Source organism: Coenobita brevimanus, chromosome 25, assembly GCF_032717465.1.
Source record: "Coenobita brevimanus isolate Jiangsu-jjx chromosome 25, ASM3271746v2, whole genome shotgun sequence".
Lineage (NCBI taxonomy): Eukaryota > Metazoa > Arthropoda > Malacostraca > Decapoda > Coenobitidae > Coenobita > Coenobita brevimanus.
In genome coordinates this window covers 6,120,767-6,147,500 of record NC_136978.1, presented here as the reverse complement: position 1 = coordinate 6,147,500, position 26,734 = coordinate 6,120,767, and the positions used below count along the sequence as shown (strand labels likewise).

The window sequence follows — 26,734 nt, the reverse complement described above, 5'->3', positions numbered from 1 at the left end:
CAGCAGGAGGGTAAGTTATTGATGCGGGCCACTTCCTCACGCCAGACTGTATTAGATCGAGAGGCGGTCATTACACCACTCTCAGCTGATCCAGTGGTGTGAATAACAGGGGCCTCTATGTACACTCGAGGGTCATTGTTTCTTTTCTCCCATCCTCTGTCAGGCAGGAGTGAAGTTGTACCCATACCCTTTTTGCTCTAACTTGGCCTAAAATTGCAATATTTCCGTTTTTAATAGTCGTAACAATAGATTAACGCTGAAAGGTGGTGCTAGTCATGATGTGCTGTGGAAGGGATCTAGAGCTGTAGTATTGTCTGTTTCCTCCACTGATCCACGTGAAATAAGCTGCAGAAAGACGAAAATCTGGGCCAGGTTGACGTGAATAGAGTATAGTTTGATGCTTTGCTAGGCTATACTCTGTTCACTTTAACTATGCGTAAAATTGTCACCATTCCATCATGAACCCTGAGCTGTAGCGAGAGGCTAACACTAGAAAATGGTGCCAGTCACGAAGAAGTGCTGTGGAAAGGGTGTAGAGGCCGTGGTATTGTCTAATGCTGTCGCTGATTTACGCGATATAAGGACAGTGAGCTTTTGATAGTGCTTATTTATTTATTTATTTATTTATTTCATTATCGTGTCTATACGGAGCCAAGGATGAGCTTTAGGATCGTATTTTTTTTATGGCTTCAGGATTTCGAAACATCTCCTCTTCGGCGACTTAATCTGCACATCATTAGTATCCTCTTTTATGTTTGAGATTCGAACTGTGTCGATATTATACAGAGGAGAAAGTAAGGCATAATATGAAAAATAAATCGCCAAGGAAGAGGCTTTACGAAGTCCATGTCAGCGAAGATGGGGCCATAGTATGCAGGTATAGATAGCACACAGGAGAAACTAAGGTACAAGATGGAAAATAAATCGCTAAGGAAAAGGCATCACGAGGTCCCCCAAACCAGTGAGAATACGGGCATTAGTCTCTCAAGATGGAGGGAGGGCGTAGTGATGTTGAATAGGGGTATTTGGAAAGCATTATTGTTGCTCCCAGGCCCACAGATCATGGATATTGTGCGTTTGGAGTTCAGTTTGCTGTTTTCATAATTCAGCGTGATCGATGGTTATGGCGTGAGAGAGAGAGAGAGAGAGAGAGAGAGAGAGAGAGAGAGAGAGAGTTTAAGATAACAGTAGTAGTAGACATATAAGTTACCTTGCTGTATAAGTTTGTCTTTTTTCTTCCCCACATCAAATTTTACTGTATTATCATAACAAGCTGAATATAACTGGTGGGCTGGGAAGTGTAGACGTCTTTGTATCTGTTCTTGTTTTCTCGCCGAGGTATGTTGCGGTCCTGTGTGTGTGTGTGTGTGTGTGTGTGTGTGTGTGTGTGTGTGTGCGTGCGTGCGTGCGTGTGTGCGTGTGTGTGCGCGCGCGCGCGCTACAGTTTGCAAAAAAGATATCCTGAAGTCACAAATATATATATATATATATATATATTTTACTGATAGGAAGAATGGTGACGTGTGCGTCGAAGAAGAAGGACAAGGAGGAGGAGAAGGAGAAGGAAGAGATGATGGAGAAGGAAGAGGAGAAGAAGGAGGAGATGAACAAGAAGATCAACAACAACAATAGCAAAGTAAGCACGTGTTGCTCTCAGGTTAAAAACACACCCTGTTATGTTTTTCCGTAGGGGGATCTAGAGTGAGCCATTCTCTCTCTCTCTCTCTCTCTCTCTCTCTCTCTCTCTCTCTCTCTCTCTCTCTCTCTCTCTCTCTCTCTCTCTCTCTCTCGTGTGTGTGTGTATATGTGTGTGTGTTTTTGTTCTTTCTTTCAAGGACTAGTAGGTCTATGGAGGTAGGAGGAAATAAAGACCTTAAAGCTTACTATGAATTAAAACCCAGAAACTTCACTATCCTTGGTAGGTTATGATAAGTGAAAAACAGTAAGAATGGAGAGAGAGGAATGGAGAGGATGGGAATGAAAAGGTTTGGAATGGAGAGGTTATAAATGGAGTGGTTAGGAATGGAGTGGTTTGGAATGAAGACGTTAGGGATGGAGAACTTAAGGATGGAGTAGCTAGGGATGGAGAGGTGAGGAATGTTATCCCGTCTGCCACTGAGGATGCAGAGAAGCAGATGTCATGCCTAGTTTAAGTGAACAGAGTATAGATGTTACTACCTCTGGACATGACAAAGCCTGTGTGAATTGTTAGTTATTGTACCAAAACTTACACAAATTGTTACTCATCTATTTTCATCGTACCCATAGGTAACGAGATTTTTATTTTATTTTATTTTTGTATTTTTTTTTTTTCTGGCTGTTCGGTGAAGTGTCATTGTTGTGGAGTAACGTGTATCACTGAAATAGATTGACCTGAGTATGGCGGAAATATCTTAATGAAACTCCTATCCATGGCAACGAGAAAATAAAATTATGTTCCTTCACCACGGTCTCACTTTTTATTATACTCTTGTTATCGCCAAACGACTTTATTAATCTTTTTTTTTAGACATTTGGAAATAAAGGGGATAAAGGGGATATTGCCTTCCTTATCCCCGAGAAATCGAGAGATGTTTTGCAAAATCTAGCGACATGAATACAACAGAAAAATCGTCATGGTATTGATGTATGTAGAAAAAAATCGTCAGGTATTGAAAAATGTAGCAAAATTCGCCAGGTATTGAAAAATGTAGCAAAAATCGTCAGGGTATTGAAAAATGTAGCAAAAATCGCCAGGGCTTTGAAAAATGTAGCAAAAATCATCAGGGTATTGAAGTGTGTAGAAAAAAATCGTCAGGGTATTGAAAAGTGTAGCAAAAATCGTCTGAGTATTGAAAAATGTAGCAAAAATCGTCAGGGTATTGAAAAATGTAGCAAAATCGTCAGGGTATTGAAAAATGTAGCAAAATCGTCAGGGTATTGAATAGTTTATGAAAAATCCCCATGGTATTGGCGAGTGTAGTTGGGTGTAGCACAGTGAAACAAATGGAGCTGACGTGAGTGTAATTAGGCTGGAAACTCATACCCTGGCGAAAATGAAGCCTGTTTCAGCGCCATTCCGCCCTCGTGTGCCTCTCGTGAAACATGTTGCGCTGGCAGTGAGTCGGGGAGAATGATCACTCACACCTCTAATTCCAGTATACCTTTGGGTCATACCTAAAATCCAGTATACTTTTTGTGTCATGCTTAAAGAAGTGGTAGGCGCCTCTGACACACTAATCCAGTATGGTTTTCTGTGGCACACCTGAAATCCAGTATACCTTTCTGAAACATACGTAAAATCTAGTATACCTTTCTGTGACATACGTACCTAAAATCCAGTATACCTTTTTGTGACATACCCAAAATCCAGTATACTTTTCTGTGACATACCTAAAATCCAGTATACCTCTGTCATGCCTGTAAACCAGTATTCGCCTGTGACAGTTTAAATCCAGTATGCTTTTTCTATAACATACCTAACGTCCAATATTTCCATGGCACACCTACCTAAAATTAACCATGATTTTCTGTGACTACCTAAAAGCCAGTAGGCTTTTCTGTGACACCAAAAGTTCAATATCCATTTCTGTGTCTTAAACTAAACTCCAAAACATAACCAAAAATTCGCCACCCATAAAATTCTGTCTCTTCTGGGACGTAACTAAATCAAATATGTTTTTCTTGACACAGGTAAATTTCACTTAGTCTCCAGGTACGAGTCCATTACTGCCCATCTCATTAACTTGGGTGGCCGTAAAGTCAGTAGGTGTGGAGAGAGAGAGAGAGAGAGAGAGAGAGAGAGAGAGAGAGAGAGAGACGGGACTGGTGTGAATAATAAATAAAAATCTTTAAAGGAGAGGCTTACGCCCTCTCTCTCTCTCTCTCTCTCTCTCTCTCTCTCTCATTACTCTCCTTGATACATTTTACTTCCTACTCCCACCTTTTACTCATCTTAATGTTAGCTTCGTTATTACTTTTAGAGAGTGGAGCAAGTGAGTGGGTGGAATAATTTACCTACAGTAGTGATGCAGTGGATGGCTCGTTCGACAGAGAGAGAGAGAGTGTTACGCTGTATGTACAAATAGATGCCTCTATCATGTTTGTTTATCAGATTACAGTATAAGCAAATATAACCCAGTGTTATGTGTGTGTACCCACCTGTACGTATGTATGTGATTGTATGTATGTAGGTAGGCAGGTAGGATGGTATGTATGTGTGTCTTAGTTGATGTTTGTCCATATGTGTGTTATGTATACAGTATATGTGTATGTAGGTAGATGGGTATGTTTGTTTATGTCTGAGCTGATGTTTGCCCATGTGTGTGTATGTTTGTATGAATGTATGATGGTATGTATGACGTGTGTCGGCCTCACATACAATGCAGAGAGAAAAAAAAAAGCGTCGCGGAACTTTTGTATATCGGAATTAAATCACTCTCCGGCTCTTATGACTCACGCTCAGCTGAATGAAATCGTCTTGGGTGATATAGACTAGAGTTGCCCCGACCGTGAGTGGGTTGATGGTGCCAGTATTATCACCCTGGCTCCCGTACCAACTCGGATGAAGAAAATCGTCTGGGAACGGACGGGACCTTGAGAGCTAAGAGATGGTGTCAGGAGGTAAGAGGTAATGTCAGGAGCGAATAGATAGTGTCAGGAGCTAATAGATAATGTCAGGAGCCCACAGAGAGTCCGATAATAGAGCTCCTGTGTATCAGATATCCCGCTGAGGTTTCTTAATGCATAATGGGGGCGCGGAAACCCTTGGGAGGCTTCTCTCGGGTTGCGTAAATGTCATGAATATTCAAACAGGAGTCTTGAACCCCTGATTACTCCGCCTCGGGGTGTAAGGTTAGGGAGGAAAGGAAGGAGACGTGGGCTGAATGCTTGTCGATTACACGTAGGTTAGTAAAGCAGATATTTTTTTTTTTTTAGCAAGTTACAATCTTTAATACGATACGCTGCAACAAAACTCACAAATATAATCTGATTGAATTATTTTGTATGGTTAGTCTGTCAATTGCACGCAGGTAATTAAGGTATAGATAATTATTTTTTTTACCAGGCTAGAGTTGAGCAGAGGGTGTTGCAATGGTTTGGGCATATGGAGAGAATGGATAATGAACGATTGGTGAAAAAGATAACTAGATCTGATGTGAGAGGTGTAAGGCTGAGAGGGAGACCACGAATAGGATGGATGGACAGTGTGAAGAGAGCGCTGGATGCGAGAGGGATGTCTGTTGAGCAAGGAAGAGTGGCTGTGCGTGACAGAAATAAATGGAGAGAAATTGTGAATGAATAAGTGATGACGCAGCCCTGAGGGGATATTCTCCCGCATTTGGTCTGATCAGCTAGTCAGGTCAGGTGCGGGTAAGGGGATGGGTCTGTTATGATGTGGCAGGGGTAAACCAGTTCTGCTGTCGGGCCCTGCTGCGGATGTCACTGATTGCATTGCGCAGTTGACCCTTGTGCGGTGTGATGCGGTGAGGATCTGTCCGTTCTCCCCTTTGGGGCTAAGATGCGAATGAATGTGTTTGAATGCAAGAGTAAATGGAGAGTGAGTCGTCCTGTCTCGGCTACCTCCCTTTCCTTGGGGGAAGCAGCCTAGGTATATAGATAGATAGATAGACTTAATACGACACGCAACAATAAAATTTACGTTAAAAAATATAATATTGTTGAAATATTTAATCCGACTCTTCTTTTACTGCTGAAGAACGATGGGATGTAAGTAGAGGTCATAATGGCTCGATTCGTTTATTACGGGTGTCTGCTTCAACTCTTATTCCCGGCTATTCTGTTTTTCATCTTTCTCTTGCTACCGTCTGATGTTTGTGTTTTTAGCTAAAGGGGGATTTTTCGAACATGTAGGGATTAGATGTAACCTTACATAATCTTTTCATTATGAGTTCGTTCCTGACTCAAAATCGTGTGGAGGTTGTCAGAGGAAACAAAAAAATACGTCACCGAAATGAAGGGGTTAACTTTAATAAAATCGACTGGCATCAGCCTTGATTACTTCGACCCAAGAGAGAGGGAGAGAGGTGGGGGGGGGGGAGCATCATGATCACTAACGGAAAGACGAGAAAGGTAAACAGATTGTGAACGCGTAATAAGCTTCTTCCTTAACAGTGACGCAAGCAAGTGCTATCGTTATCCCCACGTAAACTTACTCCAGCTCACGTTCTTACACCTCGCGTCACCTCCAGTCATTTAGACTCACAGCACAGCTCACCTGACGTCCTTACTTTACCTCCCATCACCTCATTTCACCTCCATAGCGTAACCTTATACTAGCAGGGGTACCTGGCGTTGCCCGGGCCAAAAAGGCGAACACTAATCCTGTATGTTCTAGTTCAGTTTTCCTACTCAAGAAAAACACGTACCTCTTATACTTTTGAAGAGGGATTATAAGAAGTCTAGAAACTTTCTATTTCAGCTTTCGCGACTAACGCACAGTATTTGTGCGCACTAGTTTACTATTACCTGTGACTTCAAATGACCTCGGTCAGCCTCACATAGCCTATGTCCGAAGTGGAGGTCATAGGAGTCACCATGCCAAAAATTAGGCTGCAGGGGTACCCGGCGTTGCCCCGGCCAAAAAGGCGAACACTACTGGTGACCTCAAATGACCCAGATCTGAATTTTGACCCACCTAAAACCATCCTTGGGTCACCTTGATTCAGGATATATATGGGTCTGGGGGTGTCTGGCCCTTGATTTGGGCGTGATTGAAGGACAAACAACGCGGCTCTTATTATACAGACTAAAACCCTGTCCACACGAGCGGGCAATGCCCGCGGGCACAAGCGAGCAGTTTGCCTGTTGACGGGCTCACCGCTTGTGCCTGCGGGCAAATGCGTAAATTGCCCGTGGCAATTTACGCATTTGCCAGCGGGCACAAGCGGTGAGCCCGTCAACAGTCAAACTGCTCGCTTGTGCCCGCGGGCATTGCCCGCTCGTGTGGACAGGGCTTAAGGCAGTAATAACGAGGTGGACTGGATTAATATACTGCAAGTAGTGGTCTTGTGTTGGTGTATAGTGCAGGTGTAGTGAGGTGAAGGCTGTGTTGGGGGGGAATGGTATCCTCCACATGTATAATAATAACGACCTGTTACATCATCCCAGTTTCACCTTCATATTTAGAATCATTGCATTTTAATTTCAAGTCAGTCCTGTGTGTTTTAGATTAAAGGCTGTATTGTTTTAACGGTACCGAGTTAAAACTTGAGGTACGCCTCCACTCATGCACAATACGTAGGCCACACTGGCCAGAAACAGTAGGCCGTACCACTTGGCATTGGCATTAAAGACTTATCTTTTGAAATTTAAAGGTTTTGCTAGAGCCATTTATTTATTTACAGCAAATTGCATTAACCATAGTTTCAGTCGACATCACCAAGTTCGTACTTATCTAACAGTGGAAGAGTTCACCAGTATGGTTTAAATGGCTGTTTACGATGGAAAGTAGATGAGAAGGTCAAGTTTTACTATAATGCAGGTGGGATAATGGTAGGGATAATTTCTCATCAATAGGATTATACCGACAGCCTGTTAATATACGAGTACGAAACTATACTCGCAGAATTCAGCCTCAGTATTAGGTTACAGCACTTTTTTTTTTCCAATGTACAGTAGACTTGTTAAGGTCAAGGTATTGTCTCACGAAACTCAGAACTATTCCTCCGGGAAGTATGAGATAGTGAGGGACTGTTGGGGGAGGAAAATGGGAGAAATGGAGTTCCCCCGAGCTAAGCCCTGTATCGGACTATATAGCCCCGCTAGGGTTACAGGAGCGAGCTACCACTCCCGGCACGGCAGCCCGGGAGAGGCTCGAACTCGCAATCCCCCGATTACGAGTCCGGCACGCTACCACTGTGCTACCGCGCCCCCCTGGGGGAGGAAGAGATTAGAGGAACACTGTGGGTTAAGTAAAGGGGGTAGGGTGATTGTAAAAGAGGTGTGGGAAGTATTAAAGGATGCGATGAGGGGAAGGAAGAAGGAAAACCAAGTTAGACAGGAGTAGAGTCATGCTAACGACACATTTGTATTGTGTTAATACATTTAACTCTTAAACGAATCTATAATTTATGCCCACTAGTTAAGACTGGTGATTATTCACGGCATGGAAACTACTGAATGAAGTCTGTTAGCAACGGGAGTTTGGTTTCACCGTGGGTGAGGTTAAGCGTTATGTAGGAAGCACAAGAAAAGGCGAGGGGAGGAGGGGGGGGGGAGTGAAGAAACGGGGTAGTTAAAATGATATACGGAGGGCGAGTGATAGAAATCAAGTACATTACCTTTTAATCTATCGCCAGTGAACTATTGATATGCTTAAGAGATTATTAATCTGACAAGTGGAATCTTTTTTTTTTTTTTTTTTTTTAAGCTATTTGCGAGGATTAGGTGGATACTAATGTGATTAACTGGTGGATACCTGCTTAAGTAGAGTAAAGCAGAGAGTAAAAGATACATGTTATTTGATAGGTAGATCCGAATCACTACCCCTAAACAGAAGCTGGTTTCGTGATAACCTTTAGTTTGTATGGCTTTAAAGTATTTAAACAACTATGCTGTCATAAAATTAAGTACAGTTGTTAAGGATCAGTTTAAGCAAAGTATACCAGTATGTTCGTTTTAAGTCTCAATTCGTGCGATAACATGTAGCAAAGCAGGCTTTTCGCAGTACAATTGTGCTAGGATAGTTTTGTATGCCTAAACCCAAAAGCCTAGAAAAACATGACAGCGATACAACAGCAAGCTTATATTATTTTATTTTCCAAATATCCCCAGCTATAGAAGCTTTACATTGTACAATAGTATTGCAATATCTCCACCGTCACTGCGATGCACAGTCGTCTTAGCCATGTTGTCGATTTGTACAAACAGCGCTACTGGGGTAAAAAAAAAAAAAATTAAATATAATTAATCTTAAGATACCGAGCCAACATACTTCGTTTCTAATGTTATGCGAATGTATTTATGTATTTTTTTTTTTTTTTTTATAGATAATTCTCATTTTGTAATTGAAGTTTTTTACGTCTGCTTTGAAAATCAAAGTTCTTATTTTACAAGCCATTTGTGAAGAAATTAGAAGTTCAGTGGGGAAAGCAACATCCCCAATTCAGTCAAAAACTTTCCGTCAAATAATTTAAGATTAAACTGGTAAATTGGAGATTTATTCCATGGTTAAGCAGGTGCCGCAATGTTTGTTTGTTTGTGTTTTTTAACACTACACCAAGTTTAATGCCGACAAGTTTAACATATAAAACTTTTAACCAAAGCATTTACAAATTAACAGGGGAACAAAAACTCACCATAACTCAGAAGCTTAAGTGTAGCATGTATAGGCCTGCTTCTTAAGATTTCAATCTGAAAATAAAACAAAATTTAATGTGTGAATCAACAGAAAAAAAACACTAGTTTTGTTCAAAACTGGAAAACATAAACCATGCAACAAAGCCTAAAAATTTCAACTAACGTTCCACACCACAAACCTGTAATAATAAACTGTGTTTTATTCTCGGTGTCCAGCTGCTTAATGATTCCCAGCACAAGCTAAAGCCCCACTACACCTCGCCCCACCCTCACTACCCAATCACCTTGCACCACACCACTCTTGCCCCACCAATCACAGCACGACTTACGGTAGCCAATCAGTTAGCAGCAGTTACCCTGGCTCGCTAATCATCTTGTGGCCCATTACACTGTTTTACCCTGTCATTATGTTGGAATTTCTAAGTGTAGTATTATGGACCCCCAGTACTGTATTATTATTATTATTATTATTATTATTATTTGTTTATGCCGGGTGGTGCCAGAGGTCTTTTATAGGTAACATGTAATGAAACTGAGGTACTGTAGGCTACATAGGGTAATTCCATGTAACACTTTTACCCATAGATTTTTTTAATTCCCTCAGCTACAAGGAAAATATTATGACATGAGCTGGAATAGAATAAAAGATTAGTGTCACCAGTCAGAGTTAACCCCATCAGTCCGACGACATGGTTTTAGTTTATTCTTGATGCCACCAGACAGTTTTAGTGAACTTTATAACAACTTTAGCCAACTTTATAATGGTGTCTAGCAGTGAAGGGGTTGAGGAAGGATTTATCTAAACCCCTCCAGTTCGGAAAGTCAGTCTCATGGGGAAAAAAAATAACGATGATGGTATAAGAAAAAAAAAGTATCCGACATTAACAGGTTATTATTATTATTATTTTTTTTTTATGTAGTTACGAGTAAAAAGAATGCGTCATAGGAAGGAACCAGTTTATTTTTTGGGATAGTGAATAAAAAAAGGCAGGAATGAACTTTTTTTTTTATATGAGCAAAAAAAAAATGCGTCAAGGGAATAAACGGGTCATTTTTTTTATGTAGTTATGAATAAAAAATAAGGAATGAACAGGTTAATTTTTTTGAGATAGTTATGATTTAAGTAATACATACCGGAATGAACGGGTCATTTTTTTATGTAGTTATGAATAAAATAGTAATGAATGAACGGGTTAATTTTTTTGAGATAGTTATGAGTACAAAAAAATTACATCACCGGAATGAATAGGTCATTTTGTTTAGATGGTCATGAGTTTAAGTCACAGGAATGAAGTTTTTTTTTTTTTTTTTATAATGCACAGGAATGAAGGGGTTAATTAGTGTCTATTAATCACACAGGCTCCTATGACTCGGTTAAGTAATACCGTCTGGTGTGAGTTGGCTTAGGAGAACTAGATTTGTCTCGACCATGTGAGGATTAATAAAACATACTAGCATCAGTATAGGAATGATTCTCCATGGTTGCCATACTCACTTTAATTTCCCCTCATTGTCACCTTTCCACATTGAATATTGTGTTCTAACTATAGATTAACGCTAGAATATGACGCTAGTCACGACGAAGTGCCACGGAAAGGATGTTGAACCTAAGTATTATATGCCACAACAGTTAACAAGATTATTACTAGAATATGGTGCTAGTTACGAAGAACCCCTGTGGAACTACCGAACAGTACTACGGTATTGCCTCTGCCACTGAGCTACGTGGACTAAGTCATCAACTCCCTTGACGGGCTCTTTGTTTGCCCGTTCCCCACCATGTTGTGGGGAGAATATTACACAACAACAACATCAACTCCCTTAAAAAAAAAAATCGACATATTACAGTACTTTGTACTCTAACTTGGTCTAGATTTTCGTCCTTTTGCAGATTATTTCACGTAGCTCTGTGGCAGAACAGAGAGTGGTACCACTCTACATACTTTCCATAGCACTTGTTTGTGACGAGCATCATAATCGAATGTCAGTCTTCTTTAAACTCAGCATTCAGTATGTAGGGACGGGAAGTTTAGGCCAGATTAGAGTAAAAGGAGTATAATTAAGGTGAAAGAACTATAGAAGCGTTATGTAACAGTTATTTATTATATATGTATTACAAATCAGACAACCATATAACCAAATGCCACCTTGATGGGATTAGAAGGGTTTGCATCTGGGGGTTGGGGTTTATTGTTCACATAATGCCACTCAGGGGAAGCCGAGGTTGGTCACAGTTGCCTTAAATGTCAGGATTGAGTAGCCTAGCCCCAGATCCCTACGTTCCTGATGGGACAGGAGAGGATTGAATGATAATGATTGATTCTTAAACGTTAATAGGCTATGAGCAAGTTGGGGTCGTTCTCGTCAGCTTAGTTTGTTTTCATCTGACGGAACTGGATCACTCATAACAAAAATCCTCAGTACAGTATTATTTTTGAATTTCTAGAAAGTAACGGAGACTGGAATTCATATGTTCACCGTTTAGTTTCTTCATTTTTAACAATTTTTTTTCTACACAATTGTTGCAGATACCAGTAGACTTTTTAGTACATAGAAGTTGTAGGCGGGCGGGGGATTGTCCTGCTTGTAGCCCATCTGCTGTTGCATCTAGGTTAAAATTAGGTGAGTTAGGTTAGGCTAAGTTAGGTTAGGGTAGTTCATTTTAATGCAGATGCGCTAAAAGACGGAAATGTGAGATGGACAACCTCCCCCACCTGCTTACTTACTAAGTAAAAAAATCATTTGTGACAAATGCTTACAGAAGAGAAAGTGCTAAGAATTGCTTAAGTTTAGTAATGTTCATATTTTTCCAGCATCCTTTAAGTGGCTGGAATTCCAAAGATTGATTGAATCTTCTCCCCACTCGGTATTTACTGAGTACTGAATAAAGTGTGATGAGTAAGGATGGAAGTTTAGAGGGTGAAGTGCTTGAAAGAGTACAACAAGGGAGAAAGGTTGCTGGTTCCTTGAAAGCAGTGATAAGAAACAGGGAAGTGAGCATGGAAGTGAAAGCGTTACTGCTTGACAGTACTGTGAAACCAACTCTAACGTATGGAAGTGAAGCTTGGACCATGTTAGAGGGACAGAAGTCAAGAGTGAGAGCAGTGGAAATGAGTTATTTGAGAGGAGCATGTGGAGTCACATGGAGAGACAGACTGACATATAAGGAAGTGAAGGGGCGTTGTGGTGTGGATGTGGATGTGATAGGAAGCGTTAGGAGAAACACGTTGAGGTGGTTTGGCCGTGTGGAGAGGATGGAGAGTAAGAGACTGACGAACAGAGTGTATGTGAGTGAGGTGGAGGGGGGGAGAGGGAGGGGGAGACCAAGGATGAGATGGAGGGATGGAGTGGAGAGGTATAAGAGGGTGGGGGGTGAGCTGGGAGCAGGGCAGTGAAATGGCGGGGGACAGGGCGATATGGAGGTGATTTGTTTGTGACCACCCCTTACGGGATTAAGGCGTCTGGCAATAGATAGATAGATAGATAGATGGATAGATAAAGCTAATTCTGTGCTGTTGAATACTCATAGAAATAAGCTGCCATCAGGTGCTAGGACTTGAACATAAAAACATAGTCAATAGCCTTTCATGAGTTGACTTACATTATCATGAGTTAGCCATGTGATGTAGAGGTAATATAGAAGTAAATAGGTGTAATTATGCTCATAATGTTTGCAAAGTGACCATAAAGTGCAGGTTATAGCCAGTGCTTCCACATCCTGGTACCAGACTGCATAACCAGTATTCTTTCATCTCTGCAAGGAAATACATATACTATTCGTTAAAATACCATACTGTATTTTTCATCTGTGTTTCTGGTTAGTGATTATAGTTAAAATTCTCATGCATGAAGGAGTCCCACCCCCCACCACCAGTTTTAATAAATAGCCCACAGTTCATCATTACTATCATCATCATTGTGACCTTTTTTTTCCAACCCAAAAGTAGGGTGAGGTATGATTTAGAAATAAGGAAGAAGAAAGTACAGATGTGGTAGAATTAAATATGGCTGGCCCCGCAAAATGGGCCATTAATTTACTGACAATTAAAGCTTCCCAAAACCTGCTTCCAGCTATCAGGTCTAATCATCTACTGTACTTATTTTCATATGGTATTGTTTATAAAGACTCCAACATGCTTGCATTCATTGGCCTTGGTCAGCTAATGGCTGCTGTCCATGCTTCTTGATCTCTGGCAGCATCCCCACTGAGTCCTTTTTCCCTGAGGTCGTGCTCTATGACCTTGTCCCAGGTCTTTTTATATCTTACTCTTGCAGCTTTACCCCCATTGCCCACACTTTTCACCCTCCGCACCAGGTTGCCACCCTCCATCCTCTCAACATGCCCAAACCATTAAGAATACAGTACTGTATTTAGCCCACAGAATGAGTAGAGTAAGCAGCTCTGGAGAGTTTGTGCAGGATCTTCCACGTAATGGGGATGATATGTTGACAGTAGTGGTAGGTGGTGGTGACCATCATCCACTCACTTGATGTTGTGCAGCCTACTTCTTCCTTAGCCTTTATCATTCTTTTTCTGTGCCTGCCCTCCTCTCTTCCTATTTCTCCCATCTTTCCTGTCACTACTTAATGCTTTTCTTTCCGTTACAGGTGGCTTTACATTGAGTGACAAGCCAAATGGTTTCCTGTAAGCCAAGAAACCATTTACAATGCTGGGTGGTAACCATATAACCAAACCATACGTGCTCCCTACATGTCAAGTGGGTTGGTGGAGGGTTAGTGCCTCTCCCTGTAAAACAAGTAACTCAGAGTCAAATGGCCACCCCATACGGGATTATGGTGTCTGGCAATAGATAGATAGATAGATATGTTGACAGTGTTGTTTATATCAATGCATTTTCCTATTTACATTAGTTATTTCGTACAATGAGTATTTTAAATAATAAAGGATGAAGTCAGTGTGACATGAGAAAGTGGGTCATCCTTTTTTCAAGCTTTGCCATCCATTCTGTTTTGCTCAACTTTTTGCCCTCTTCTTGTCTACTAAAGTGGAACTCTGCTAATATTTTTGCCTCTAGCTCCATCTCTTGCTTTCTCTGATTTTTATTCTTAACATTAAATTATTGTAGGTGTATTTTTTGCCCCTTATGGTCCTGATTGGTTCCCTCTTGTTCTCAAAATCTGAGTCTTTGTTGATACCCTGTGCAGTAGCAAACTACTATGACAGCCTCCCCCCCCCTCCCCCCCTTTTTTTTTTTATTCTGCCAGTCCCAGAGAAGGGTAGGTAATTCATTTCCTACTCCAGTAAACCAAGAGGGTTAATGACAATTAACCACTTGATTGAGTGAGATTTTCCTCAGCTGAAGATATGGCCTAATATAATTGTTGATACAGTACTTGAAACGTGTGGTAAATTTACTTGCTCAATAAATAGTGTTGCAGTAAGTTGTCTAAAATTTTAATGGAATTTGTTTGTAATAATGCTGGATGCTGAACTGTTTATTGCAGTAATGATCTCTGAATTATCAAGATTCCTGTATATACAGGGATGAGCACAGTAAGAGTCTTAGTCATGTATAGTTTGCTAGAAGGTGACATGGAAGTGATGGGATCGGAGAACAAATCCTTCTTCCTTTTCATGAGAAAGTGATGACAGTCCACAGCTCACAATTTATAGTGCAGGTAGCCTTATAGCTGGTTATGACACTGAGTTTGAGAAATGGTGCTGTAATACTGTATTATTATTTTATAATGAGAGTTTGAATCTCCAACCCTACACAAAAACTTTTCAGTTCAAAGAGTGGGTTTATGGTTTGAGGCTAGTACTCTGTAATTTTTTCATAATCTAGGACAGAATATTACATTTCAGGATAAAATCATTTGAAGTGCCTGATGGGGAAGTGTTAGTAGTACATCACAAAGGTCAGCTGTCAGCCATTGGAGCAAAGTGCACTCATTATGGTGTGCCACTGGGGAAAGGGACATTGTGTGAGGGTTGTGTGAGGTGTCCTTGGCATGGTGCCTGTTTCAACGTTACTACTGTTAGGTCATTACTTCTCTTGGCTTTGTAATAACTGTGATACTGTATCTCTTGGTGACCCATATACTGTACTGGAATTGTATTCAGGAACATCATGTAATTTTATCTTGTTACATCAGTGGTCTTATTACTTTATTAGAGAAGCACACACAAATGTGGGCTAATAACATTGCAGCTGGATTGTTAAGAATAAGGTTATGAATGTCTCCTTGATGCATTAATGTATCAGTGAAGGAGGGAGTTCATTGCATGAAATATGATGATCTGTATGGTGTGTTTGGGAGAATCAGTACTTGACAGTCTTCACCATGAAAGTTATTGAAATTAATCATTTGCCACCAAAGTCATGCATCTTGAATACAGTACTCTGTTCACTTTAAATAGATGTAAAATTGTCATCTGTATCCAGATATCCAGGTATTAACACTAAAATATGGTGCATATCATAAGTTCTATGGCAAGGATGCATGGCCATAGTATGGTATTAGTCTGATATTGAGCTACAGGATATAGGCTACTAAAGAATGAAAATCTTCAAGTTAGAGTGAACAAATTATAGTACAGTACAAGCCTTATAGGAAGAACAAAGATACTTGTGTATATTCTTGAAAGAAATAGAGTATGCATTCATAGTAAGGCAGATTGAAGCATGATTTATGTGAGAATTGATATTAAGATAGAGAATCATAATCTTTGAGAATTCCTGTATAGTTCTGCAAAAGTCTATTTTATTTGTATAGCATGGAGAGCCACCATTAGATGACCAAGGTTAATGCATGCAAGAAAACATTTTGGAGCCTTTATAAATGATATGATTCTTCCCTTAGAATTTGTGGTTTCAGAACCTCATGCATTAGGGGGATGGGGAACAACATCAGGATAATAATGATTGTGATGATTTACAGCTGGCATTTTCTTATCCAGACAGGAGATATAGAGGATTTCTCCAGTCTAGACAGTGTTCCCAAATATGACATTGAGGTAGCAGGTGGCAAAGCGAAGGTCAGGGCCAGCAAGGTACTCTTGGCCACTGAGCAGCGACCAACCAGATGGCAAGGAGAGACCCAAGAATTCTGCATTGCTTTTTGTCATTTGAGGAGGTATGTTTTTCTCCTCATTACTTTTGCACCTGTTTCATGATGCTAGTACAGTATTTGTCAGCATATTGTGTACAGCTAATGCAATAAGCTACTTTCTTTAAAATTTTGTCTTATTTTTTATGTGTGCATATTCACATTATTAGTACAAGGGTTTGTAAGGTTATTGTCATGTTTTGTGTAATAGGGTTTTGTCATCACAGTATGGCTGGTCATAAAGTGAACATGATCAGTAAAACTTGCATGTTATGTCACTGAATCCTGGAATTTTACCATCAGGAGCTGTTGCTGAAAGGTTATTGGAAGTTGTTTTGTTAGCACACCAAAAATAGTGAGAATAGTATAAGACATCCAGAATCAGTATGGTTAGCCATGCCATATATATATATTTTTTTTAACGCACGTATTTCTTAATACACATGAATTTTAATTCACTGTATTCTAGTTGCCAGAATCCAGAGTCATTATTTTCCCATTGTTTCAGTAAGAATTGGTTTAAGTTACCCACCATAGGTTTATTTTTTTACTGCACTGCAGTATCTTACATTATGTAGGTGATAATGTTGCAGAATTTGGGATTGGTATGGTTTTTGTTTGTTTTTATTTGTCACATATAGGTATTCATTTATGTACTGTATTGTAAAGTTGTAATGTTGCCTATAGGTGGAGCTGGAGCTGCCTGTGTGGAGCTTCTTCATCGAGAAGGTTTCACTGGGAGAATTATCTTGGTCACTCAGGAGCCTTATCTGCCATATGACCAGTCTGTGCTGTCTAAAGCTATCCATTTAACACCAGACAAAATAATGCTGTGTTTGAACCAGTTTTGTGAGGTGAGACTAATGCAGTGCCTGTTTGTTTAGTTCATAGCGGAAGAATACTTAACTTCCTCATGACTTTTTGTGCATGTTTAATGACAGGGTTTAAAAAATGATGAATAAAGATTTTATGGACCATTACTTTTGCCAGACATTATGGTGGTTATATTCCCAGATTCTGCTGATTTCAAATGTACTGTATATGATCTTGCTTAACAGAAAGTTGTTTTAATATGAAACATTTTCTCAGTCATTAGGAAACATATTTCATCATAATGCCAACCCAGTTTTCCATCTTTATATTAGATGACAAAATTAGGAGCAGAACTCTGTTTCTCTCAGGACAAGAATCACAAGAGAAAGGAGCCCCCAGGTGCATCATCTTTGTGCCTGACTGAATTATGGGTGACGTGTGAATGAATGTCTGGCCTGTATAATTGGGCATGTTGTTGGTTCTCCCACTTTTTGTACTTTCCATGTTTTTGGAGCCTGTCTCATCCCATCCTCTGATGGGAAACAGCTTAAAATAATTATGTACAGTTTGATTTTTATTACAGTGTGTACAGTACTTATTTTTTAGTTTTAATAGGTGTACAGGTATGGATATATTCACTGATTAAAAGTACATTTTGAAAATTTAAGTCAGATTTACACAAATTGTGACCTTTACAAAGCCTTTTGGAATAGGACTCTCGTATAATCTGATTTGTTACTATGTTGGATGTATGATAGTCACTACTTTATGCAGTTAGATGTGCTTCTATGTAAGCAGTTATAAATTGCAGTTGATGCAAGATTAATATGGTTCAGGATGAGGATATTGAAGTCCTTCTTGGAGTGTCAGCAGATGAAGTGAAAACTGATGAAAAACTTGTTCGTTTAAGCACTGGAGAGAATATTCCGTGTGACAAGCTTTTCGTTGCTCATGGAGGAAAGTAAATAACTAAAGTGTCCTTGTATACAGTGTACACTTGCACTCACTAAATAGTACCCACTCTAGTAGTCAGCTGCATATAGTGCAGGCTGGGAAATTGGATGGACCCTACTGACTTTCTTCCTCTTTTTTTCTTAACCCAATTCTCAGTGATGACATAAATTTTATGCTCTGTATGCCACCAGAAAATTCTTTTTAACAAAGGAGCACTCAGGTAACAAAGAGGTGAGTGAAGTCATTAAGTACTGTAACCCACTAATTTTTACGTCTGACTTGAAAAAAATAATCTGGAGAAATTATGAATAAGATAAAATCAGACTGAAGGTGTTAAGGAAGAGTGATTGTGATAAAATTGTGGCTGGCTGGAAGCTTTGACCACAAGTATTCCATGATGGTGCTGTGTGGTGCCTGTTTCATATTTGACAGTACTTACATTGGCATAATCTGCAAACCTTCTCATTGTCATGTATTTTATTCCATCCAATATCAGACTATTTTATTTATCTTAGAATGAGTAAATTAGTGTGTTAACTATATTAAGAGTTATGGTCTGACTGAGGTACATTTAGAAATATAATTGTCAACTTTAGAGAGGAACAGACATTAATACTTCACTAGGAAGATATTTGGATCCCCCAAGAGTATAATAATTGCAACAGAGTGGAAAGCAGAAGTTTGTGTTAGTTCAGAATACAGGTTACAACAATGGAAACTGAAGATTTTACCAATTAAGAGTATTGTACAGACACTGGCATTTTATGTCAACATGTTTGTTATATACTGTAATACATATGTAATTGACATTTGCATATGCCCTTGTGAGGAGTCACCTGTCGGTAATTTCTCTAAGATGCATTGCTTGATGTTCATCAATCCATCCTTGAGGGGAAAAAAAAGTAATGATGATGATGATGTATTTTAAACTATATTTGAAACCCTTCAGTACTGCAATGTTTTGTTTGTGTGCTTGCCACTACCAGGTAGCTTTATTCAGCTTTGGAGACGAGACTGTATAAGTTAAATACACCTTTCATTAACCCTTTATTTATTTAGTTACACTATTTAATGAATTTATTTATTTATTCATTTACTTATTTTTCAGCACACTACCCTTAGACAGTATTATTTAACTTGGAAAGCATTCAGGCTGTGAAGAGGTTAATGGAGACTTTCAAATTGTCACAGAAAGTGACTGCTCCAGTATGAAAATTGCAAGGAGATTGCAAGAATTAAGTGAAAATCAGTGGATTCAAGGGTTCAGCCATTCACTTTGTGAGGGTTGTCCTAAGATGGATTTTCTAGAAAGGACTGGTCATAAAAAATGATTATAAAAAATATGTTGCAGATTGAAGAGGCTGCTGAACCACTACGCAGCTCCTCTTGGCACTGTTACAATAGTCTTTGTTTTAATCTGATAGAACTAGGCCACTCAAAGCTTGAATGCTGTCATGGTTGCATGAAATTTTGAAGAGTCTTAAGTAGTTGTAAAAATGAGTGTCCTTGGTAGTTAATTGACCTTGTAGTCTGACTATATTTTGCCATCAACTGAGGTGCAAGGTATTAAGGGCTTTTGTCAGGTGAAAGTAAACTGACTACAATGAGGCATGGTGTCATAGGCCACGGAGACTGGACGTACCTGGACTAGACTTACCATGTGTTTATGTGGTGCGGACCTCTGAGGATGCTAATGCTGTGGCTGCTGCTGCTGCTGGTAAGTGAGTAGTAAAGGTTGGAACTTCATTTAAAGGTATGATCATCATCTGTTTGTCCTTATTACATGTTTATTTCCATCTTGTTTAGAAGTGGTTAGGAATGCAATGGTAATTTTTTTTCTTACTTGATAGTGGAATTTTGTCTGATCAGACATTCAGTCCTAGTACAGTATGGTCACATGCAGAGAATGGATTTCGGTTGGGTGATGAGAAGGGTAAACCAGTATTGTGTATGTTGACTTTAGTGTGGAAGGAGGCAAGGACCAAGAAAACATGTTGAATAGGATATGTGAAAGTGAAGTACGGAAGCTGAGTAAGCTGAAGATTTGACAAAAAAAAGAGAAATGAGTGGTTGATGTGTGTGTGATAGAATGGTGATGCAAGAGAAATGTAACCAAATGAAGCACTTTGTATGGTGAATGTATAGTACTGGTACACCATATCATGGAGGTGAAAAACCTTGAATAATGAGAGAGTAGATGTAAGGTCAGGTTTGGTAAACCTTTCCATTGATAGTTGTACTCTGTGTTTTCGTGTTCCTGTTCTTAAACATTCCATATGATGATGATGATGAAGAAAGAGAGAGGGAAAGAGAGAGATACAGTTTGTAAAGATGGAGAACAGAAAAAATATATACTGCATTATAGTATATTGTGTTTTTTATGCTGATTTTCAGGAATGGAAGCAACTGCATATCTAACCACTGATAACCATGCTGCTGGGGTATCAGTCATTGGAAACACAGCTGTTTCTTGTGAATGAAGTCTTGGCTGTGTGGTTGGAAAGCGTGTCCAGGAGTTGTTTGAGGAAATTAAGTTAATTTCTTCAGTAATGTTGGTGTGACAGAAATAACATAAGATGGTGCAGTGAGTGGGGTGAGTAAAGAAATCTATAGATAAAAATGTAAGTATGTAGTTATGAGGTTTAGTTATATTGAGTGAAATGAAAATTGAGTGGTGACAAGAATATGTATGAGTGAGTTTGATGGTGGAAAGAGGCCAAGAAGATGGATTGATGTGATAATTAGGCATTAGGAAGTGGCATATGGAAGATGAGGTACTGACAAATGAGTGAAATAGATGGATGAATTATGTATTGAGAAGTACATGACATGTGTTTGTCTTCCCTTTTGAATTTAGTAGTTAACAGAAATGACTAACTCACATGTAAAGATTATTTTGATTGAAGTGAAGCCATAACTTGGGAGGCTTGAATGATGAGTGGATGATTGTATGATTCATTTCACTAGGCCTGGCCCACTCCATCTGAGGTGGGACTGGTGGTGTAAGTGATGATCCAAAGTTTTGAAGCCAGTTTCATAATAAGAATATCTCTTATTTAAATGTAGAGAGTCTCAGAATAAAGTTTGTATAGATTGTCCCTTATGTGCAGTATTGAAGTTAGGGTCACTGAGCAAAGTAGTCATTATCCCAAGCATTCACTGTATTAAAGGTAGGTGTCTTGAATCTCTTGTAGAACCACAACACAGCATGTTGCTTCATATTTACTCAAAATCTATTTTATCCAGTAACTTTTGTTCTTGAAGTTGATGTAAACTGAGACAGCTTTTTGTGTACAGTACTTCTAGGCCTAACAGATGTTCTAAAACTTCAATCTGGCTAGTGACATAAATGATGTGCTCAGTCAGATTTGGGTGAGTGTTGGATGAGAATTTTTGGAATTAGATTTCCAGTGTATCAGTGTTATTATATACACACTCTAGATGATCTCATAGCTACATGTTGTCAGATAACTTTCTAATATGATTACAGTACTTTTAAAGCAGCATGCAGTGTTTCTCATTTTCTGATTGTTAAGTGCATAATATGTGAAGCATGAATATTTGTTGTCCTGTGTTGATGTATGGAGTCAATATTGCAATAAAAAGAATAGTTTAGGTTTGCTGAATTTAAAATGTAGTTTAAGAATTCAGTGAAGTTTCATATTTCAGGTATCCCTTGACTCAGGAGTAACTGTGGGAGCTGACATAGTGGTGCTGGGAGTAGGAGTTGTGCCAAACACTGACTTCCTTGTCTCCTTCAACATTTCCTTCGATGACAGGGGCTTTGTACAAGGTAATGAGGTAACATATAATTTGAGAGGGAATTAAATATTATCATGTATTTTGTACTAGGATGCTTTGGTGTTATGGGCCTCAGTCTGGCAGTTAATGCAAAGTGCATCTTTGAAGAAAAATACTAAAGTAATAATGATATGTGCAGGTAGTTAGGTCTGTGAGGTAAAGCCATGGTTCTGGGGACTTGAAAGATGTGTGAATCAGTGCATGGCCAGTTTCTCTGATCTTGTTGTTGATAGTTCACCCTTTTATGCTCATACCGTCCTTGATAAAAAAATAAACCTCTGATGGTCATGGGTATGTGTATGAATCATAGTGATGACTAAACCTGTTGTCTTTTTCACCCAAGTGGCAGGAATCCGTTAAAAACTATGAGTGACTGAATTGATTTTATGATATTTTAGTGGTAGCTTAGGAAGAATCTGGAAAATTATCTAGCTTTACGCTAAAGGTATATGGTACCATATATAATTCTTTGTAGAGCATGTAAATCTCTTACTTATATGTAAATTGTATCAATCCCTTACAGTATTGATGTTTTATCTGTCTATTGTCGTACTTCTTAATCCCCTGAGGAATTCTGTTTTTATGTCTGTTCTTTGATTCATACAGTCTGTTTTCAACATGGCTTCAAGCTTTTAATACTGTAGTGCATAATATGAAGGATTTATAATTAATGATGTTTATCTTATTTGTTGACTGTTCATAAAAGATGTCTTCTTCAGTGTACTACTGCATTTTTCAAATAATTTTACACCGAGGTAATATTTGAATCTTCATTTCCTGGAAACGTGTTCCTGGTGTGTTTTGTGGAGATGTGGCATCAGTTCCACTGTTCCTGGAGGATAGGAACCAGGTCACTATTGGACATTGGCAGGTGGCAATGGGTCAAGGCTGCACAGCAGCACAGAACATGCTTGGACAGTCATCATCTCACAACTCTGTTCCATTTTTCTGGACTGTTCTGTTTGGCAAGAGTCTTCACAACACAGGTGCATTTTGTACTTTAACTGTTGAGTATTTTTTTTTGTTCTTAATACCACACTATGACTATACCACTCTGTCCATAACTTCCATGGCTCCTTTTTTTTTTTCTCCAAATATCCTTTGATATGGCATGAATAAAAAATTGAGATCAGTGGACTGAGAATAATGGTGGAATATGTGTGGTGTGTGTAGAGTGGATTGGATAAGAAATGATCATCAGCAAAAGGTGTGAAGTAAGGAAGTCTCTGTGAAGAAGGTAGAATCATGTGTGCTTATTTGGTAGTAATATGGAGAGACTGGACATCTGAGTGGTGAAATGGGTATATGTGAGTGAGTTTGAAGATGAGAGGAGGTGTGGAAGACCATAATTAAAGTAGACAGATAGGATAAATGAATGTGGGAGAAAGCAAGGTATTGAAGTTGATATTGAAGAATTAATGGAAAATAGATTTGGTTGGAGGAAGTATGTACAGAGAAGTACATAAAGGTTTGGCATCTCCCATTCAGCTTGAAAGTCAATGGAATGACCAACTGGTGGAAGTTTATAAAGTTCATCTCCATAGAAAAAAAAATGTGAATGGTTGGGCTTTTGATCAAGAGCCATGGAGTAAAGATTCATGGGACTTGTTTGTGTGAATGATAAGTTTGTTCCATTTTACTGGGATTGCTAGTGATAGTTCTTTTTCTTTTATGCATTCTTTTTAATTGTTTTTGGATGCTACATCACCTCATGATTCAGTGGAAGAAAGGTCATGATGATGATAATAATGATAACAACAAAGGGGTGGTTGGGGTTTATTGCTCACGTAATGCCACTCAGGGATGAGTGAGGCTGGTCACTCTTATCTTAAATGTCAGGACCAGCTTGCCTAGCCCTGGGCTTCTACGCTCCTCGTGGGGCAGCGTAGGATTGGATGATGATGATGATGATGACAAGTTTAGGCTCTGTCTTGTTCAGTGTTAGATCAGTAGTTTGAAAAATTTATCTGACAGAAAATATTATAATTTTTTTTTTAAAGTTTAAACTGCCAAAATAGGCAGTTGAAATATGAGGTATCAGACTTCAGAGATTCTGCTATTTATGTGACTCAGTTTACCTTACCCACACCACATACTCCATAACTGCCTCATTTCTACTGATGTCTCCCTCGATATATGATAATCCATTCTTTTTCAGGTCAGTGCTTCCTTATTACTATATTAAATCAAAGTTTGTCACAGTTTCTTTTAGGTTGTGGAATGTATGATATGCTAATTGGTGGAGATGTATTGAGCATGGCCTCGTTACATTACTGCCTGGGTGGAAGTGTGGTATTGGTGGCCAGTTTAGGAAAGGATGTAGACACCCATGTTACCCTGATATTTTCCTTTTTTCATTTCAGGTTATGGAATGTATGATGATGTGATAATTGATGGAGACCTAGCAACCTTGTTCTTCATAGCATACTACTGATGAGGTGATACGGTAGTTGCAGTGACCAGTTTAGGGAAGGATCCAGCTGCAGGTAATTTACCGAGAAGCTGCGCAGCACCAGTTCCTTACTAAAGAAGAAGTCACAGCAGATACTGATGTGGTAATGAAGTTGTCTTGTTAAAATAATGTCCAAGTACAGTAAGTTCTCATTATATATATGTATATTTTTTTTTATACCATGTCCATAGTAAACTAGAGAAAAATTCCCTGCCCAAACTTAATTTCTACCTCTAAAGTTGATTTGCCAGTTTCCTCTGATTTACAGTTCCATTTATTTACAGGCATTAAAAAGAAAGTTCTGATAATTGAGGACACATCCCATACTTATAATGAGAACTTCCTATACTGGAATTTAATTAGTAAATGTTGCAAAGTTTCATGAAGAAATGATTTGTCATTTCTTCAACTTTGTGCTATATGCAAGCAAAACTGTATACAGTACTTCATGTGGTACCAGTAATTGCTGTAGCTGTTGATATTGAGTAGTTATTTCAGGCTTGACATGTTCAGTCCTTCAAGGGAAATTCTTGGGAGGGGGTAATGCATCAGTAAGAAAGATTGGTAAGGTAGCTAGTTATTATAAACAGTTCCCTCCCTCCCCCTTTTTATACTTCCAAATGATTTTGTTCATTTCAGGAAGCACTTCTTTTAATGAAGGGGGTTATTGTGTGACTGTCACTAACCTCTGTATACTGTAAGGAAAAGCCTCTCCTAAGTGAAGAAATCTTTGGGAGATAGGAAGAAATTAGTTTAAAAAAAAAAAAAAAGCATTATCAGACTCAAGCAGTTACTTATACAAGCTGCTTATTCAAGCAGTTTATTAAATAACATACACAGTGTTAATTTGTAGGTTACATTGGTAATAGATGCTCAGTTGCACTCAGCACATGACAAAAAAAATGTAACACAGTTGGAGTGTTGGAAATTGTTGTTAAACAGATCCCACATTTAAAGAACATATATTCTTTGAGTCAGAAAGTAATTAGTTTTGCAGCATAATAATTATTGCTATTTGTTATTATTCTGGTGGTAGGTGGGGGTGCTCACCATCCACTCACTCGATGTAGTGCTGCCCTTGGATGACTGCTTTTTCCTCTCTTCCTTTCTTCCTTCCTCTCCTTTCTCTACTTTCTTCTTTCTTTCCTCTTCCTTCTGCCTACAGGTGACTTTACATGCTCTCTTCTGTCTTTCCTTCAGTCTTTCCTCTTCCTTTTTCTTGTGGGTGACTATACACTGAATGACAAGCCAAATGGTTTCCTGTACACAAGGAAACCATTTACTATGCTGGGTGGTAACCATATAACCATATTATTGTGCCTAGTGGGTTAGTGGGTTATTAAGGCACTTCAGTTGGATTGAGCCTGTGTACAATAGGTTTATATCCAAGGGGTGTTTGGGGTTTATTGCTCACGTAATGCCACTCAGGGATGAGTGTGGCTGGTCATTCTCATCTAAAATGTCAGGACCAACATTCCTAGCCGCTTCTCATGGGGCACCATAGGATTGCATGATGGATGGATGGATGGGTATTATTATTATTATTATTATTATTATTATTATAATTATAATTATTATTATTATTATTATTATTAGCGAGCGTTCCCATCACGCACGATCACAGAGTGCAATCCTTACATATTACGAGAGGTGCCATTTTGTGTCCCGAAAATGTGAGAACGCGGAAGAAAATAGATATAACACAGTTGGAGGAAGCTCCTCATTTTATACAGTTCCTGACTACGTGGTGGTGATGGACATAATGCAGCAGGAGGCCCCTATTTATGTGTCTAAGTCATACTACATAACCAGTGATAGACAGAATGCAGCTCGAAGTATAAAATTGTGGTTGGAATTCACAGAATGTGGCAAGTGATAGACAGAGATAGGCAGAGCACGTATTGCATCAGTCTATGACAGATTGTTATCATGTGTCTGCACGGGGTGCCGTCACGGTCCACTGAACATTCCTGCCCCAGTAGAGCCTACACTCTCCCCGTGCTGTGGCCTGCACACATGCTCTGTGATCTTCGCTCTTTATCTTGGCCACCTGACCATGGCACCGCACCTTGACCCTGCCAAATGTCAGAAGTCTCTTAGGCAGGAGCAGAAGGTGGATGTCATCAAGAGGAAGGAGAGAAGACAGCGTCACAGCAGAACTGTGACATTGCAAAACTGTACCAAGTTAACAAGTCCACCATTCATACGATTCTCGGCGAGAAGTAAGCCATTGTGAAGACAGCTCGGGCATGTGGAGGATCACCCATGGACTAGAGGGTACGAGTGCCTGACCTTGCTCTCGTAATGATGGAGAGGTTTCTGTTGATGTACTGCGACCGGAAG

The 26,734-nt window shown here is 39.3% G+C and overlaps 1 protein-coding gene and 1 pseudogene across 1 annotated transcript in view; both read left to right on the top strand.

Annotated features, from left to right (window-relative positions):
• The window catches only part of LOC145393762 (arrestin homolog), a 284,043-nt gene that overhangs the window by 122,633 nt on the left and 134,676 nt on the right, over positions 1-26,734 (top strand). The window lies entirely within an intron of this gene.
• On the top strand, positions 13,684-24,373 carry LOC145393693 (apoptosis-inducing factor 3-like; annotated as a pseudogene).